Source organism: Oryctolagus cuniculus, chromosome 15, assembly GCF_964237555.1.
Source record: "Oryctolagus cuniculus chromosome 15, mOryCun1.1, whole genome shotgun sequence".
NCBI classification, from domain to species: domain Eukaryota; kingdom Metazoa; phylum Chordata; class Mammalia; order Lagomorpha; family Leporidae; genus Oryctolagus; species Oryctolagus cuniculus.
The window spans coordinates 39031936-39051146 of record NC_091446.1 but is presented as its reverse complement, the minus strand read 5'-3'; positions in this window follow the sequence as shown (position 1 = coordinate 39051146).

The window sequence follows — 19211 nt, the reverse complement described above, 5'->3', positions numbered from 1 at the left end:
GTGGGAGAGCTGGAAGAAGCTCCTGGCTCCTGGCTTCAGATCGGCACAGCTCTGGCCATTGCAGCCAATTGGGGAGTAAACTATCGGATGGAAGACCTCTCTCTCTGTCTCTACCTCTCTCTGTAACTCTGTCTTTCAAATAAATAAAAATAAATCTTTTTTAAAAAAAAGTATATCTAGGCCGGCGCTGTGGCTCAATAGGCTAATCCTCTGCCTTGTGGCGCCAGCACATGGGGTTCTAGTCCCAGTCGGGGCGCCGGATTCTGTCCCGGTTGCCCCTCTTCCAGGCCAGCTCTCTGCTATGGCCCGGGAGTGCAGTGGTGGATGGCCCAAGTGCTTGGGCCCTGCACCCCATGGGAGACCAGGAAAAGCACCTGGCTCCTGCCATCGGATCAGCGCGATGCGCCGGCCGCAGCACACCAGCCGTGGTGGCCATTGGAGGGTGAACCAACGGCAAAAAGGAAGACCTTTCTCTCTCTCTCTCTCTCTCTCTCACTATCCACTATGCCTGTCAAAAAAAAAGTATATCTATCTGCTGTTGGTGCTGTTGGTGGTGAATTTTTCATCTTAGACATTGTATTTTTCACCTCTAGTAGTTCAATATGGCTCATTTTTATGTTATCTACATCTCCCAAAAACTGTTCAAGTTTTCCTTTACATATGTGAAATATATTAGTCATAGCTATTTTAATATCCTCTCTTACTTCTGTCATCTGTATTATTTCTGGATCTGTTTCATTTTTAAGTTCTATTCTATTTTTGATTGACACATAATGATTGCATGTATTTATGGTATACACTGTGACACTTAAGATACATGTATACATTGTATTCTGGGTCTGTTTCTAATTGATTGATATTCTTCCACACTGTAGGTTATCTTTTCTGCTCCTTTGCATGTCTGGAATTTTTTTGATTAGATGCCAAGCCCAGTAATTGTATCTTTTGCCCTGCTGAGTTGTTGTGTGTTCTTTTCAATATTTTAAACTTTTTTCTGGGGTTGAGTTTTTTAGACACAGTTTGATCCTTTTGTGCCTTGCTTTTAAGCTTTATTAGGTAGGACTACAGCAGTCTTGAGTCTCAGTAACTAATTTCAACCCAGGATAATTTTGACCCTAAGGGAAGGGGGACATTGGGCACTGCATGGAAGCACTGTCAGCTATTTCAACTGACAGGTGGGGGTACTACCAGGATCCAGTTGGTAGAAACTGAAGATATTACCAAAAAAATCTCATAACGTGCAGGAAAGCTTCTCTCCACCCCCACTGCCTTGCCATAGTAAAGAATTACTTGTCCATTACTTGTCAACTGCACTCCATCAGTCAGCTCCCTGTCAGTATAACTCAACACCTCAGACAAGCTACTTATGAAGGAAGGAGGCTTGTTTTGTCTCATGGTTTTGGAGACTCATATTCCAAGACTGGGCTGGCTCCACTGGCTCAGCCATCTGCTGAGGCCAGAGGATGGCAACGTGGGGAAGAACGATCACACTGCGAGCCAGGACGCCGAGAGGGATGAGGCCCCACTCAGCCTTTGTAAGCAACTATTAGTAACTGTATGCCACAGTCCTGCCTCCAAGAGCTCAAGCACCACCTTTTAGGCCTACCTCCCACACAGCGTGATTGGGTTAAGCATCCATCTTTCTGAGTAACATGAAGTCGTGACTTTGGCGAATGAACATCTTTCTGCATGAGGTCAAGAGAAATACCCTTTTCAAACCAAAGCAAGTGCCAAGACTGAGACCCGTGGTCTAGGACTGGTCGTGCTCCATCACATAGACGACACCCTTCTTAGTCCTCCATGTGTTGCCTTTGCATTAAGAGAATTCTTTGCCCTCGCTTTTAGAAAAGTGAGCTATTCAAAGCCCTGGGTGGGACGTCCCTGAATTGCTTTTCCTACTCATTTCTGGGGACCTTGGGTGGTTTCCTCACCTATCTGTCAATCAGTTCTGAGCTGAAAAGCAAGAGGACCTCTGGCAGATGCCAATCTGTGAAGCTGCCCAGGACTTTGCCCTGCAGGTTGAACTTACGCTGTTATTGGTTACACATCTCTCCCACATCTTGTAATTTATAGGCTCCCTACCATCTTTTTCTCCCTTTCTGTCTATGTGTTAAACAAACAGTTGTTTATCCAGTGGAGTTTTCGACTACCTGGATTTGGATTTTGCTCAAGGGTCAAATGTCATTTAACATATTTCTCAGCACCCTATATTTCTTATAAATTGGTAATTAGAGAGATTTTATAAAATTGAGGTTTAATTTTTTGGGCAAATTACTTTATGATGGTCTGTAATTTTATCTCAGGAGGCATACTTTGTGATGCTAGCAACCTGAAATTATTGCATGAATTCATACATTCATTAGTCATATGGTGTTAGTCTAATTCTTTCATTTTTTTCATATATTAGCTATAATACATGTGTAAAGATAAGCTTTTCTTCATGGTTGTATTCTAACTGTATCATTCATTCCTCTTCACTTAGTAAACTGAATACTTCTATAGAGTTAATACTTCTTAACTTCAACTGTTTCTTTTCCCACTGAAATAGGAATTCTATAGAAAAAGATAGATAAATGCTTATGCCTCTCTTGTTATTTACCAGTTTTCAAAATAGTGATTCTTCCCTATCATCTTGCAAAGCTCACCAAGTGTTTTTTGTTGCATAATTATAAACTCATGTATTTAAACATATTTAATGTGTTTCGATCCATTGCACTTTTCATTCATGTTAATGCTTGATTTTTTTCCCAGTTTTGGTTGGTGGGAACCTAGTCAAGTGACTCCTACATCCTTTTCACACGACCCTGGTAGTCTTTGACAGTTTCCTTGATGTTTGACAAAAGATTTCAGGCTTTCATGATTGTTCTAAATGATACCAAATTCTCTCCATAGAGGAAGTACCATTTGGCATTTCCTCATTGCAATGTGTGAGTGATGGTTTCCTATCATTTCACCAATAGAACCTCACTGATCAAGTACTGGGTCAAACTTCTTGGTTTTTGCCCACCTGGTAGTTGAGAAGTGGTATCTCTATGTAGTTTCAATTCACATTTATCACTGGGAGTTGGACTGGATATCTTTTCATATGGTTAAAAGCCATTTGCTATAAGCTGTCTGTTTATGTTGCACCCTATTTTGCAAAAGGTTTTCTAGTAATCTAGTTTCTCTGAGAAACTCTTTTAAGCCATGTGTCCATTTTGCAAAGTTAGCATAGACAAAATATAATCTATAAATTTAACCAGGCAATATAACGCTTAATACATGCTGTACACTCTGGCCTCAGAATCAGTCCTTAAGGCATTCTGATCTGGCTAAAAAGCCCATGAGAGTATTTCAGGCATGGAAAGTCAAGACACTGTGGCAAAAAAAAAAAAAAAAAATTTACCTAAATGAAAGATCTCTGTGAGTGAGATCCCAGCAGAAAAAACAGGCCATCAAAGAAGGAGGGACCTTTGTCTGAAGAGAGGAGAGAACTTCCACTTTGACTATGACCTTGTCTAAATAAGACTGGAGTTGGCGAACTCAAAAGGCTTCCATAGCCTTGGCAACTCATGACAAGAGCCTCGGGTGATTATTGATGCCATAAACAAGAGTGTCAATTGTTAAATCAATAACAGGAGTCACTGTGCACTTATTCCCCATGTAGGATCTCTGTCCTTAATGTGTTATAGTATGTGAATTAACGGTATAACTAGTACTCAAACAGTACTTTACACTTTGTGTTTCTGTGTGGGTGCAAACTGTTGAAATCTTTACTTAGTATATACTAAATTGATATCTTGTGTATAAAGATAATTGAAAATGAATCTTGATGTGAATGGGATGGGAGAGGGAATAGGAGATGGGATGTTGCAGGTGGGAGGGAGGTTATGGGGTAGGGGGGAAGCCACTGTAATCCAAAAGTTGTACTTTGGAAATTTATATTTATTAAATAAAAGTTAAAAAAATACATTTTTGCAGGTTGAAAGTAAACAAAAACCCAGAGGCAGTGGGAGTCTCTCTGACATTCTAACTCCTCCCTCATGATACCTCCTCACATTCTATCTGTGACAAGTTGGATACCTAGAGTGAGTGAAAGGGACAATGTCAATCTGTACATTATAACCTAGGGCCATTTCATTTATTCCTAAGTTTTCAATTAAAAAGATATGAGACACCTCAAAAAATTTGATATTTAAAAACAAACATAGTTAGGCCTGCATTTTTTTCTTACATACCAGTAGCTTACCTTGTGCATCCTTAGTGAGGTACACAGAAACCAATTAGGAGACCACTGACCACAGGATGAAGTTCGAATCTTTAGCTTGCCTTAACAGAAGGTCTGGGGCTGGCACTGTGGTATGGCTGGTAAAGCTGCCACCTGCAGTGCTGGCACCCCATATGGGTGCTGGTTCGAGTCCCAGATGCTCTACTTCCGATCCAGCTCTCTGCTATGGCTTGGGAAAGCAGAAGATGGCCCAAATCCTTGGGCCCCTGCCCCCGCATGGGAGACCTGGAGGAGGCTTCTGGCTCCTGGCTTTGGATAGGCACAGCTCCAGCCATTGTGGCCATTCAGAGAGTGAACCAGCAGATGGAAGACCCCTCCCTCTTTCTCTCTGCCTCTCCTTCTCTCTCTTGTAAGTTTTTCAATAAATAAATCTTAAAAAAAAAAAAAAAAAAAAAAACCAGAAGGTCCATCAGGATGTGGTCCCTGTCCATGTTCCAGCCTCATCTCACGCCAGCCGTCCCTGGCTCTAGCTGGACCTCGTCCTTGCAGTTCTTTAAACACGCCCTCTGTCTCAGGCACACTGCACCCTTATCCCCACTGACCAGCAGGCTCCTACTGTGTGCTGCTGCACAGCCTACGCAAACATACCAGGACACTCTGCTCCCACTGCACTGGGAAGAGCATCCCCCCTGTGGAGAAATCCCGACTTTCTCAGGCTGACTTTGACCATGTTTTGTGTAGGCTCACCAGGAATATTGAGCTGTTTGAAGTCTACCAAGCCAGCACAAGTTGGGCCTCTCCCCTTGACGCAACAATCATTCTACAACTGTCTGTCACTGGGAAAGTAGCTTGAGAGAGAAGCACAGAACAGGGTCGAGCCTGTGACCCCCTCAAGGATCTGCCTGGAGCACTGTGGGGGGAGACAGGAGGGCGGCAGAGTCCTCCTGGGACACAATGGCAGAAACCAAGCTGGAGGAAGGAGCTGGGTAAAACACTTGACTAGAAAGGTAGATTGGAAAGTTGTGCAGGAAGCAAATCGAGAGTAGGTCAAGGAAGCAGAACTTCAACGTGAACTCTGTCAGCAAGCTGCCTTCTTAGGGACAGCGGGGAAGGAGGAGGCACTCGGGAGGCACTCGGCAGGCAGAATGACCGTGGTGCAGCCTTGCTCAGACTCTCACTTCCTTTGGCCCTTCCCATTGGAACCTGACCCCACCTCCACTCTCCCTGCAGAAAACCCCAGCTGGCAGGCCCTCTCTGTCATTCTCTTGCTTCAGGCTTGCAAAAACTGCCAAGATCTAAGTGCTAACAGAGACCTGGGAGGCCCCAGCCTATGTGTTAATCTAAGCCAGACCAGAGAACATAAAATAACACCAACACTGAGATCTCCATCTGACTGCTTACATTAACTATAGAGTAGAACCCAACGGGGGGAAGGGAAGAGCTACTGGCTTCTCCAATTTCATTGAATAAGTTTAGCTGGACAAAGCTTACATGGCGGGCAGCTGGGCACCTGGCAATAAGGAGGCCCCTAATGAAAATCCCCAGCAATAAGGAAATCGCTAGTGATGGAGACGCTCCAAACCAGTGGCAATCTGCTTCTGATCATCTCCCAGATTAAAACCTGCATTGCAGCAGTAGGCAGTTTCTGGCTGCACTGCTTGCCCGCAGCTCCCTTGCAGCGTATTGCTGCTGTTGCCAGCTTCTGGTGTCCCTGCCTGTCACGTGCCTCCCTTATAGCACGCAGCAGCAGCCAACCAGCCCCGCCTATTCCTCCCTGCCCGCTGCTCCCTCACAGTGCATTTAATCAATGTATCTCTGCCCACTCTCTCACTGACTGCTCTGATAAATTCTTTCACTGCCTGTGACACCAGCCTCAACTGGTCACTTCCCATGATACCTAATCAATCAAATATACTCCACTTGTAGAAAGATTGAAAAGAAAAGCAAATGGTTAGTCTAAAAATACATTTAGTCTCCCTAAATCCTATGGAGATTTTGTTTTAAATGAAGATTCCTGAGCACTTCCTTTGAGACTCCCATTCTGGAAAGTCTGAGATAATGCCTGAATATCGAAGTTCCTGCTATGATTTGGGGTACGGTTTTGAGTGAGTTCCCAAGAGGCCATGTTTGGGAAGCTTGGTCCTTAGTATGATAGTGTGAGAGGGTAGACTCTTTAAGAGGTGGGGCCCAGTGAGAGGTCACTGGGGACATCTCCCTTGCACAGAGTTAAGGCAATCCTCTTGGACCCCAGCTAGTTCCAATAAGAGTAAGGGGTTGTGAAACAGCAAGCCCGACCCCTCCTCTCTGTGTCTTAACCAAGGGATCTGGCCCTCTTGAACACCAGGCTCCCACCAGAGGGCACCCACCGTGCTTCGACAGAGTCAGGGGGCCTCACTGCCACCAGCACCGTGCACTTGAACCTCTGGAACTGTGAGCTAAATATATATTCTTTTAATAAAGTACCCAAGCTCAGGTGTTTCATTGTAGTGACAGAAAACAGACTAATACAAATACAATGAATTTGGATAGTACTAGTTTTCAGCATTGTAGATAAGGAGATTTAAAGCCGTAAAAGTTGTCGGATCATTTAGACACTCCCCTGGGGATAATGAGTCTTTGTGGGTATGGATCAAGCCACGCTTGCTCTGGTCGTGGGCTCATCTACAAGCTTCTGGCCAGAATTTGTCTTCCTTTGTGGCTTGCATGCAGGCAGATAGATGCCCGCGCTGCCTTTGTCGTAAAATCCATACATCGGCATTCTGCTTCCACTCCCATTGCTGCACTTCGGGTTACCAAGGGACCCTCCTGGAAAGCATAGCTTCTCTCATGTTGCAGACCAAAGCTGAGCTGATCAACCACACGCACTGACAGGTCCACAAGAACGTTCAGCACAGTAGCTTCCTGCTCGAACCATCTGCTCTCACCCCCGCTTGGCCTTCATTCTCAACTCCCAGGGCCACCCACTGTCACCCCTCTCCTGGGGCCTGGGAGCCTCCTCTCTTTATCAAACGAATGCACCTTGTTCCCTGCCACCTCTCTGTCTTTCCAACCTTCCTGCTCTCAGCTCTGATCTCCCCACCCCCACACCACCCCACCCCTCGGCTTTTGGCCTGTGCTGTCAATCACTCCATTCCATCTGCTTTTCTCCCCCTTCCTCCCCCACAGGGATACAGAGTTTGCAGTCCCTGCTGGTGTGACAAAAGACCCCTCTGGGCTGTCCTTGCTCTGTGCACGCCTGATTCCAGAGGGGCGCTGGATCTGTGCCATGCCCCAGGGAAAGGAAAAGGAGGAGGGGGAAAAAAAAACAAACCACATGCTGCCCACAGGGTTAAAACTTCACTGTGCTCAATTCACTCCCGAGTGTCACCGGGTGCTGGCTTGGCAGCCAGCTGGTTTTCCCGGGAGATACTCCTATGAATTGCCCGCACCACACGCCGCAGCATTCACACAGCATCGCCATTCAAGGGCCGGAACAGAAGAAAAGCCGAGCTCGCCGAGGCCAATCCTCTCTCCCAGGCAGTCCTGGGCTCTTAATAGCAGCTGTGACTGACAGGTTGCCCTTCAAGCTATTTACCTCAATAGATGTAAGGACAGCCCTAAACAGCTTCTTTCCTTCAGCAACCTATTATTTAAGCCTCTCCTTTATTCCCACTATCAAATTTGTCATCGTGCCCTGCCAATTTCTGTCACCACTGTCAGCCTTCTAACCCTCATTATCTCACAGCCAGCTGCTGAGCTCTCCGTAGGGTCTCTGCAAGCTACACTCTCATCCTCTCTCTTGCCAGCTCGGAGTCCTGTAGGGCCATCAGAGCTAGGCTCCCCTTCCCAGATCTAAGGGGATCGCAATGACCTCCCCTCCCCCCTTAACTGACCACATCCCAGAGTCCTCTCTGCATGCAAGCCTTGCCTGGCACAGTGTCCCAAAATGTCGCACTCATCCCTGCCCGCAGTGCCGCCCCTCACCCCCTGCCCCCGCCCCCTGCATGCTCTTTCAATTTCTACATCATTGTAAAAAAGGCCAGCCTCAGGCCTTGCCCTCTTTCAAGCAGGCGGCTGGGATCAAACGAGCACCAGGCCTGGTGTCACAGGCTCTGAGGTTCCAGCACCAAGAGCTCCATATTCCAGTCCAGGTGGTCTTGGACAGGTACCTTAGCCTTTCAGAACCCCAACGCCGTTAGACCCTAACCATGCGGTACAAAGCTTCTGCACCTGCAGCCAGTTTGTTCACCACCTGATGCAAGAAATGCTTTCATTTTCTATCCAACTGCTCCGTTCCCGGCCCTGGAACAACAGGTCTCTGGGAAGCTCAAGTTATAAGAGCAAATCTCACTCCCAAATAGTCAAACATCCAACCCAATTCAAATACACACCGAAAGACCCCGGCCATCCCCACTGTTCTCGTTTCCCACCAGCTCAGGTCTGGCGATGGCCCCAGGACCTGTTCAACACTACTCTTCACGCTTGCTTGTTCTGCCACGTCTCGTTTGCCTGCTTCTGGGTCTAAACAGGCAGGCAGCAGGAGGGATAAACAAGGGAAAAGAGGCAAAGTCTGTTTACTTAGCTACTGTCTCTTGGCCTCTGTGACAACACAGCTCATTAGTCTGCGGGGTGCAAACCTGTGCATTCTTTGGCGCTCTCTGCTGGGCCTCTGTCCCACATTCCTCAGCTGACCCCTTGGTCCTATACGCAGCCGCACACACCACACAGCCTCCTCTGCTAGGCTGTCTTTCTCCCTTTTTCAGTAGGGCCCCTGAATATGTCCCTAAAATGGACAGAGCCCAGTTACCTTCCCCAACAGCTACTTGGCCCAGGAAAACCATGGGACCCTCGCCACACCAATCCCACACTTCCGGGCTGCTGCTGCCATGTACTCCTTCCACGTTCCATGTGGGCAGCTCCAGTCTGGGTTCAGCCTTCAGCCCTGGAAGCAAAATGCAGCTCATTTTCTGCAGCTCGGCCAGCAGCCAGCTGAGGCAGGAAGTGGCAGTTCCCTCTCAGTGCAGGCACCCTAATCATTCTTGGATCTCACCTAACGCAGCATAGGGGAAGGCAGACCACAGCGCATACCACCAAGCCAAGAAGTCAATGGTTCTTTTGCCTCGTGGTGTCTTCACTCATCCCTCTTTGAGTCCTCTCCTTACCAAAGCTAGAGATGGGTAATGGCAATGAAAGAAGAAAGAATCATTTACTCAGTCTTGGGGTGTTTTTCCAAGACTCCACTTAAAAATTCGAATGTTACTTTGCATCCATTGTTCTCAGGTTTGGAGGTCTTATCAAAAAGGCCAAGATCTCAGGAAAAGTCTTTTTCAATATCTCACCCCACATAGAACAAAGCAAGTAAGATCACATTCCCTCCACAGAGCCTGGCAGATAACATATGTGCAATACACAATGATTATGATGTGGCTGCTGTCTGAGAATGGCACGTAATATGTGTAATCATCTGGTACCAGTCCTCTCTCAACTTGTAGGGTATTTGTTTTCTATGCTCTGAGATATGAATAATTATATACTATTTAATGAATAATTATATACTATTCAACCACTGTTTCACATGTACAAGTTTACACAGTGGACTTTTAGTCAGAATATAAAACTTTTTCAAGGCAAATACTGTTTTTTTTTCTCTATTCTCAAACATCAAAAATGGGGCTCAGGGCTGGCATTGTGGCACAATAGGTTAAGCCATGGCTGACAATGCTGGCATCCCACATGGGTGCTGGTTCGATTCCAGGATGCTCCACTTTCAATCCAGGCTGTTATGCCTGGGAAGCAGGAAAGGATGGCCCAAGTACTTGAGTCCCTGCCACCCACATGGGAGACCTGGATGAAGCTCCTGGCTTTAGCGTGGTCCAGCCCTGGCTGTTACAGCCATTTGGGGGTGAACCAGCAGGTGGTAGATCTCTCTCTTTCCATCTCTATAGCTCTGCCTCTCAAATCAATAAATCTTGAAAAGAGAGAGAAAAAAAATGGGGCAGTGCATGCCATAATTTTGAAAATATTTGCTATTCTTTCATTTTTCTGTATTTCATTTCCTTTATCTTTCATTATATTCAACTTGGAATTTTATTATACTTTTCTACAACCATTTTCCTTTTGTTTTGTGAGTACACGTTGCAACACTGGGAAGGCAATACATTTTCTGAGTGCAGATGTCAACAGTGGTTGCTTCTTAACCATCCCTCGTTCAGTCTGACCCAACAGCGAATGTGGGAGGGCCCCATGAACAGGCTGGATGTGAAACAGAATGAGGGCCACAGTGGCTTTCTGAATAGCGTTAAGACTTAGAGATTCTTACGGGGGAATCAGACTGTTTCAGCAGAGTAAGCAGGAAGCAATAAGCCCGCTACAACCTTAAAGGGAAGGAGAGAAAGGAGGGGTGGGGAGCAGGTGCAGAGAGAAGCTGTGCCAGGGAATACTAGGAATAGGGGAGCAAGTCAATGGTTCCAAAGAAAGCACCCGTGTGGTGTGTACTGCAGCTGAGAAGAGCAGCCAGTCTCACGAGTCTAAGCAGCGATGAGCCTGGAACCCTGGTTCTCAGCTGGGGCCAACACGGCCCCTTTGTGAACATTCGTCAGTGCCTGGAGACATTTTTGGTATGTTTATTTTTCAGTTTTGATTCATTATGAGAAACCATGCAAACGTTAACACAAAAACATACCAGTGCAGCAAGAATCTTCATGTTAGCACTTTTCCCAAGATTTCTCCCCCTTGTGGCCACACCAAGGCCAGGCTCACCTGGGACAGCCCTGCTTGGGCTGCTCTCTCTGCTCCCCCCGTCGGGCACCAAGAGCAGCAGCATAGCCTCAGTGTCCTGACTTCTCTGTAGATTTCCTGATTGCTCACTTCCCGCATGCGTTTTGGACACCTCAAGCTTCCTTGTAAATGAGGACTTGAGTGCCCGAGACACCTGCAGGGCTTTCCCCTCTGTGGTCCCCCTACTTCCCCAGCCATACCCTTCTGTCTCCCGCCAGAGCCCACAGAACAAGATGGACAGAAATGCCAGCAGCAGCCTCTCGGTTAGAAGAGTAGCATCCGCACAAAATCCCTCAACAGCCAATCCACACTCTGACCAGCCCCTCGTGTGTCCTTCATGTTCACCCAGCCACAGCCCCCTCTCCTCACTTCCCTGCCCATGGCCTCTCCAAGGCCCCCACCATGCTTGATGTTCTGGGTAGCCACATAAAGACACTGCAGACATGCCTGGTTGTCATGACAGGGCAGGGGCCAGTGATGAGGCAGAGGTGCAGCTGAACCTCCTACAGTGACTAGGACACCCCTCCGCAGCAGAGAATGACCAAGCCTGAGATGTGCATAGTGCTGAGGCTGAGGAAACTTGATCCAGAAAGAGAGAAAATAGAAAATGACCAGGAAACAGACACCTGTTCAAAGGAGCTTCCGGAGACCCACACAGCGCTGTGTAAGCCGCTTCCTCCGTCCCGCTCACTGTGGGACCACTGACCTCCCACTCCTGCTCCCTGCTTACCTGCTCAGTCCTGCTTCCACCCTCTGCTTCCCCGCACAGAACCTGGACTCCCGTCCCCAACCCTGAACGCACAGGTCTTCGGAAGCCGAACCTGTACGCAGGCATCGGTCGCCATCTCAGCGCCTATTTAGGTTTTCAAAGCGAGACCCAGATTGACCCCTCTTAGCCAATGAAGGGTCTGTGGCGTTAGATTACAATCAATCAGGAGCAGCCGGAGGGCAAGCTCCTGGCCACCGGTCCACGCAGCAGGGCTGCGACGGGCACTCAGAGGAGGATCTCTCCTGAGATGTAAAGGAAAAGAAACCTGGAGGCAGAGGGGAGGGAAGTGTAAGGAGTTCGGATCCTGTGGCCTGAAATCGTGATTCAAACATGGAAGGGCGGGTAGGGGGCCTCTGCCAAGAGGTGGGGAAACCGCGGAAGCAGGGCAGCCTAGGAGAGCAGCAGGGGTGGGGCACTGGATTAGGGTGGGCCACGGAGGCCATGCACGCACGGCACAGCCAGGTGGTTCCCGAGCCCTATCCAGGGAGAGAGGGGCTCCTGCGTGGGCCTGCATTCCAGAGCACCCCTACCCCCGGAGATCACAAGCACTGGAGAGTCAGTTTGTTGTGGTGGCTGCTCTCTTTGGTGTTTTGAGATGGAGCCGGTGGGAATCAGAGAGAGAGAGAGGTGCAACCTCTCCGGCCAGATAAGGAGGTATTGAGAGCTCAGGGCCTCAGAGAGTCCAGGCTGCTTTTGGTTGAAGTTGGTCCACCTGAAATCGCTGGAAGTCGGGGCCACCTGACGGTGTGCGAGGCCAGAGTACTGCCTGTTAGTTCCAAAAGCTCTCCTCATTTGCTGCCCTGGGAGAGTGCAACTGGACCCGTAAGCATTTTTCCTTTGCAGCAGCAAGCTCAGTGGTCAGCTTGATGAGCACAGGGACTGGAGAGACATTGTCGCCGGAAGGGGCTTCTCTTCCTAGCTACAGGGTAATTTCATCTGCCTCTTTTTGTTCCTACTACAAAGCTCTGAGCTGTGATGCTTCCAGCCAAGCGTTCAGAACACACAGTGCCTGGACACACTGGCACCTCCCCAGGTATCCACCTCGTCATGGCCCTCTCCACGCAGGTACTCCGGCATATCTTTTAAATACATATGTGTGTACTTGTTGATATAAAAACATACATGCACACACATGGGTAAGCAATGATTATCTTCATGTTGTGGGACCAGGGATCATTTTTATTTTACTATTTTATATTTTACATATGATATATGTCAGCAATTGAGGCAAGGAAAAGAGAGATTCTCAAATTGTAAAAGATAATCTTCCTCCTGTATTTCAGAGATGAAAAGCCCCCAAGTTAAATTAGTATATAACAGACGGTTAGTTTTCATCATGTGAGCACAGAGAACTATTCAATTGAGCTGTTACTTTGTTTTGGACTCTGAAATACACAGAAATCGAGCAGTTATTCAACCAAGGACAATGCAGCCCACCTGGGAAGATAGGCATAGAGGAAAAAAAATATACATCTTGTATTTCTTTCCTAAAACTTGGGAGGCAGTGGGGCCAGCACTGGTAAGCCGCCATCTGTGACACCCACATCCCAGATTAGAGTGGCAATTGAGGTTCTGGCTACTCTGCTTCTGATCCAGCTCCTTGCTAACGCACCTGGGAAAGCAGGGGAAAATGGCCCGAGCACATGGTCCTCTGCTATCCATGTGGGAGATCAGGATGCAGTTCCAGACTCTGGCTTCAGCCATTGCAGCCATCTGGGAAATGAACCAGCGGATGGAAAATCTCTCCTCTCCACCCTGCCCTTGTCAATATGCCTTTCAAATAAATATTTTTAAAAGAACTTGGGAAGCAGGTAGAGAAATTAAAAGGAAAATGAGGAATGCAAGCAAATATGAGTAAATATGAGTGCCAATGTGTAGTTATTTGGGGTGTTCCATTTTGTCCCTACCTGAAACCACACAGGCTCCTGGGATAGCCGCTAATCTCTACCTCACCTGCTCTCTAGATTTTGGTGTTGTGGGGGGGAACCTCAGGAAGGAGAGGGGGTGCTGTCCTTATGAACAGGTAGCATTTACAACAGCAGTTCCTCAATCATACTTTTAAGCCCGAACTCCATGCGGTCTTTTCTGTGGGTTAGCGTTGTTTGTGTGTAATACCAAAGTACATCGATTCCTTGGCATTTAAAAAGAAACTCCCAAGTAACCTAATCTCAGTGTGTTCAATCAATTGCAGTTTCTGGGAAGTAGAAGTGTGTGTGTGTGTGTGTGTGTGTGTGTGAGAGAGAGAGAGAGAGAGAGAGAATGAATTCTTTTTCAGGTCTCTTGGAATGCACTGACACAACTGTCATTTCTTGAGAACCAGTCCTTCCTAAGTCACCCACTCATATTTTGAAACTTGCCAGGGTTGAAAATAACTTGATGCATTTTTTAGGGCTAAAAATATGCTTGCAGGAAAAGTTCTACACACCAAACCCTCACCCAAAATAAGCCTCTGGAAATGCAGAGGGTTGGTTGTTCATGCCAGGAATCAAGCCTGGAGAATTCAGCTCTGCCCAAGACAGGGAGGGGAAAAAGGAAAAAAACCTGCTGTGCGTCTCACTGCACAGCTGCATCACCGTGTGGCCCGGGGCTTGCTCACCGCACGGTGCCTGAGCCCCTTCCCTCACTACGAGCATACGGAGTTGGGGAGCCTCCAGAACATGGATGACCTCTCTCTCTCTCTCTCTCTCTCTCTCTCTCTCTGTCATCCTGCCTTTCAAATAAATAACAATAACTGTTTAAAAATGTGTACTTCCTGTTATTGGGAAGGTCCCCTCTCTGCATCCTCTCCACACCGCCCCATACCTGCCTGCTTTCCCCAACCCCGTCTCCCCCAACCGTGCAAACTTCCTCTCATCTCCTACAAGGAGACTCTTACTTATCCTGCCTCGTTCATGCTACCTGCCACTTCCTCCACCAGGGATCAACTTAAATGAGGTCCCCTTCCTCCACGTGCCCTTGGAACACCACCCCAACCACTTACCTGTATGCTAGCACTTACCAAGCTGAATGACAGGTAGCTTCGTCATCTGTTTTCTCTCATCCTGCTGAAGGGCTTCTGGGGACAGTAACCGAGTACTTTCACCCTACATCTTGTTTGGCACAAGGCATGCTCTCAATCCATGATGATCAGGAGATGTTAGGATGCCTTCCTCCTAATCCCCATGCTCACGCAGAGCCCAAGAGATTAGGCCCATGAGACTGAGTTTCAGAAAGCAAGGCCCTTTCTTGATGTTACATAGTGTTGGGAAAGTGGAATAGATATAAAAATTGCTTGACTGTGCCAATGTGTAAGTGGATGTTTGGAACAGATTATGTTTGTTGCAAAGAATAAGAGTTGGGAAGAGAATTATTCTTTACTGATCATTTTCTCTGTATTCCTGGTACTTTTCACACATTCTTATTAATCTCTCTAGCAAATCCAGTGGTCCTAGAAACAGGTAGGAATATCTCCTTCTCACAGATGAGGAAACTGGGGCTCAGAAAGACACTTGCCAATATCACATGGTATGTGGCAGAGCTAGGATTTGAATCCAAGTCTGTCAGCCTTCAGAGCAGACTTGCTGCCCCATATAATACTGACTTTGCAGAGGGAAAATATCAGGCCACAGAGTTACTCTGCTCACCTCTCCATCCTTCCACCATTCCACAGACCTGAAAGCAAGAAAAATGAGCCTGCAGAGAAATTTCCTACGGCACAGAGCCACATGCAGCTAAGCTGGCCAGAGCCTAGTACTCTGGTGAACACTGACTGGACTCCCAGAAGCCACAAAGGGGCTACATTTTCTCTTCCTCACAGTGGAAAGGAAAGATATTCACCCACAAATTAAGTCGGTAAATGCACTAGAGTTTGATAGTTAAGCCAATGTGTTCTCCAATCTCTAATTTTTTTCCCCAACAAATTAAGGAACAGCAGGATTTTAAAAGGGGCTGGTAAAGGAAAGTCAATATTATATATCCCTGGGGAAAAAAAGAAAACAGCAATAGGGTGCATGATAGGAGGAGTAATCTGGATTATCATTAACAATACAATTGTTTCTATATTATTATAGGAATTACAGTCCATGATCTATACAGAATATGGATTATTAGGATGATCATGGTAGATCTATCACAGAAGAGGAAACTCTCGCCTAAGTTATAAGTGCCTGTTCCATCAGTTTGTCCCAGCCTCTCTAACATACAACAAGTCTGTTTGTGAAGGGCCCTGTGCGCATGCGTGGGGAAGCAGGCTGACAACGTCAGGCTGCAGCCCACCGTGAAGCTCAGGTGAGAGGCACCCCTGGCCCCTGGCACAGGGCATTTCAATCAGCTTTGCTCATTTCAACAGTTCACTCCCTTTGCTCAGGCTGCTCCTTCAGTCTTAAAGCCACACACACCCAACTCCTGTGCCTCTTTCAAGGTGCTGCTCATCCGTAACGGGTTTCAAAAGCCCTCATGGAGAACTGACTACTCCCTCTGAGTACTCATAGATCTCTGTACCTTTTGCTGTAGCTCCTTTTCACACTTCGCTGTGGTGAAATGCATCTTCTGCTAGACTGAGAAATCAACAAGGATAGGAAATACGTCTGAATCATGTTCGTATCCTTAGAGCTTACCGCAGTGTTAAACAAAATAGACGCTCAATAAACAGTGAAAGAGATGCTTCTTGAAATTGATACCCTCGTACCACCACCAGAGGGCAATGTAATCTAGATTACCCTACACCAGACATGCTTGTAGTTCAAATTAGATGAGTATCTTTTCAAAACTATATCTTATTTCTTACAGGTGCTTTATGCTTTCTGCCAAGCCTTTTAATTAGTTCTGTATGTTAAGTTTGAGGAAACCCACCACAAATGTACAAAGAGCTCTTGAAAAAGAGGTTAAGTACCAGAGTGCCAAGGAGTCTACACATTAAGTCCCCGGTTTGGAGAGAAGCTACAAGGTACCAGTGAGATGGGAGATGCTCTTTATCTCTCTCAGACATACAGCAGCTCTCTGAATAAGTCAATGCCACATCTTTACAGATTTTCAAATGTTTGATCCTCCACATTAATCCCAGACTCACTGCAGTTAAGAAAAAGCCAAGGGCCGGCGCCACGGCTCACTAGGCTAATCCTCCGCCAGCGGCGCTGGCACCCTGGGTTCTAGTCCCAGTCGGGCACTGGAATCTGTCCCGGTTGCTCCTCTTCCTGTCCAGCTCTCTGCTATGGCCCGGGGAGTGCAGTGGAGGATGGCCCAGGTGCTTGGGCCCTGCACCCGCATGGGAGACCAGGAGGAAGCACCTGGCTCCTGGCTTTGGATCAGCACGGTGTGCCGGCCTCAGCGCACCAGCCGTAGCGGCCATTGTGGGGGGTGAACCAAACGAAAAGGAAGACCTTTCTCTCTGTCTCTCTCTCTCACTGTCCACTCTGCCTGTCAAAAAAAAAAAAAAAACAACAAACAACAACAACAAAAACAAACAACCAAAAAAAAAAAAACAGCCAAAATGCAAGGAAGTAAGCAATTCTGAGTCTTGGGAAAATGCAAATCGAGTGTACCCTCCAGTCTAAGAAGTCTCTGTGTTCTATAGCTGATTTTTCTTCCATTTAGATTTTAGGACAAGGGATCAAGGGGCAAGTTTCTGAAGAGACACCTCATCCATAAAATACAAATAAACACTGGAGGAGACTTCACTCGGTGACCATGTTGTGGTACCAGGCGACACCTGCCCGTGAAATTTCCCTCACCCTTCCAGCCAGGAAAAAAATCTGCCCAGTGTCACTCCTGCAGTTCCTTCTCTGTATCTCCCTGACAACACCCTGCATATTCTACCTTGCAGGGCATTTATCTGGGTTCAAGCTTTAGTTCTAGAACTCCTAAGTCAAAACACATCTGCTCCTCCTCACAACCCAGAGTGTCTAAGGCTATTTTACAGGTAGTAGACAATCAGTAAATGTTATTTCATTAAACTGAATGGAACTGAGTTCATGGTCCAGTCACTGTGACTCCAAAGCCTGCTGTTTTTAGTCCGTTTTCCCTTTCTCTTCACACAGCGGATTTAGCAGCAGTGCCCATCATTTTCGATTTGGATGGATTCTTGTTTGATTTTAAAGCTTTCTATCAGAAACATTTAAAGTCAGAACAACTGTTAGCTCACTAACAGTGGCATACTTCCTACTTAACCTCTGTATTTTTGAGGAGGGTGAACAAAAATAATATGTTTTTTTAAAAAATTCAGTAACTTGCATCCCTTTTACAATTTTCCCCTGTCCATGGAACTTGTCTTTTGAATGATTTGGTCAATGTAACTGCATTAATGTATTCAAATAAGTTTATTATCCCTCTCATGAACTCAAGCATTAATCATTGCCAACAATGAATAATTGTTCTATAATTGTACTTATTTGATCCACTTCTAGCCTTAGTCATATTTTAAATTCAACCAGTGCTCATTAAGGACCTACTGGATCTTGGGTTCTGTTCTATGCATTAAGGATAACAGTGAGCAAAGAAGTCAGCATCCCTGCCCAAATGGTGGTTACATTCTGATGGGGTGATAGCAAAAAATGTATTTATATAATGATTTGGCAAGATCAAGTAAGGCTGTTCAGTGGTATCTGATAATAGGTCTATGACTTAATTTAGACTCTTTATGGTTTTGAAATAGCCTGCATTTCATATTGTTTACTATGTTTGGGGTCTTGCATTGTCTAAGAAACAAGCAGACTGGACTCCTGAGGTCCCTTCTACCTTGAACACTCTGGTCATCATTTTCATGTATTAATCTTCTGTTGTAAACGTTGTCACAAACTTGTCAGCTCAAAACAACACCCATCTGTGATCTCACAGTTCTTTAGGTCAAAGGCCCAGGCAACTTTGGGTGGGTTCTCTGCATAGCGTCCCAGAAGGCTGAGGTCAAGGTGTCACCCTGTGGTCCAACTGGGTTCTTAACTGGAAGACTCTGTTTAGCTCATTCAAGTTCTTAGCAGAATCCAGTTCCTTCCCGCTGTAGGGCTGAGGGCCTCATTTTCTGCCTGGCAGTCAGTAGGTGACTTCCTTCTCAGGTGACCCCCTCTGCTATCAAAGCCAGCAATGCTGCCCTTGGCACACTGAGAAGAAATTGATTTCCGCTGTCAGCCAGAGAGAGCACTCCAGAAAAATCCATGTGCTTAGACGGGACCCGCCTGGATAATCTCCCTATCATAAGGTCAACAACATCATCACAGCAGTGGAAGCATGTCACATTCACAGGGTCTCGGTAGTAAGGCAGGACATTTTGGGGGACCATTTCAGAACTTCTGCCTCCTGAAATCACCAATGGAATTTCTTTTTCAAATAATGGGCCATTTAGAAATCTCTGTCACAAAACAGGAAAAATTCTTTTTCAAAAAAATGAAATGGAGGGGCCGGCGCTGTGGCACAGCAGGTTAATGCCCTGGCCTGAAGCACCGGCATCCCATGTGGGTGCTGGTTCTAGTCCCGGCTGCTCCTCTTCCAATCCAGCTCTCTGCTGTGGCC